General features: G+C 35.3%; 1 protein-coding gene across 1 annotated transcript in view; it reads right to left on the bottom strand.

Moving 5' to 3' along the window:
* Positions 1–439, bottom strand: part of LOC118328056 (calcium-dependent secretion activator 1-like) — a 55,442-nt gene that overhangs the window by 40,581 nt on the left and 14,422 nt on the right. The gene's annotated exons all lie outside the window — the stretch shown is intronic.

Below are 439 nucleotides of genomic sequence, written 5' to 3'. Positions count from 1 at the left end.
AAATACACTCTCTGTACCTTTTCTTCCTCCTAAAACACTGAAAATGCCCATTTTAAACAATATTTCAAAACCTGCACTGTTAATATCCATGTATACAGATTGACAAGCTCTGCTTTTTACTGGTGCATAGCTATGTCTCTTGGTGAAGTTTTGGTGAGACCAACCAATAAAACAGCCCGGAAAGTGTATTTGTCAATATTAGTTTATCTCAGATATTTTGGGATTGGTGTCAGCTAATAAGTAACAGGTATGTGCAGTATAGAGAATACAAAAATACATGTTCATGGTCATTTAAAAACAGTGTCTCCATTACTCCACTAGAGAGCACTGGCAAGTTTACTTTTCAACTGGAACATGTCATGCTCAGTACATATCTTAGAAGAACATTGGGTGTTAAACATAGACAGCATAATTAAAAAATGGATATAGTCTCTGTGAC

Source organism: Morone saxatilis, unplaced genomic scaffold (assembly GCF_004916995.1).
Source record: "Morone saxatilis isolate NCDOM2014 unplaced genomic scaffold, NCSU_SB_2.0 Contig18, whole genome shotgun sequence".
NCBI classification, from domain to species: domain Eukaryota; kingdom Metazoa; phylum Chordata; class Actinopteri; family Moronidae; genus Morone; species Morone saxatilis.
The sequence above is the reverse complement of the archived record's forward strand: the minus strand, read 5'-3'. Positions and strand labels throughout refer to the sequence as shown.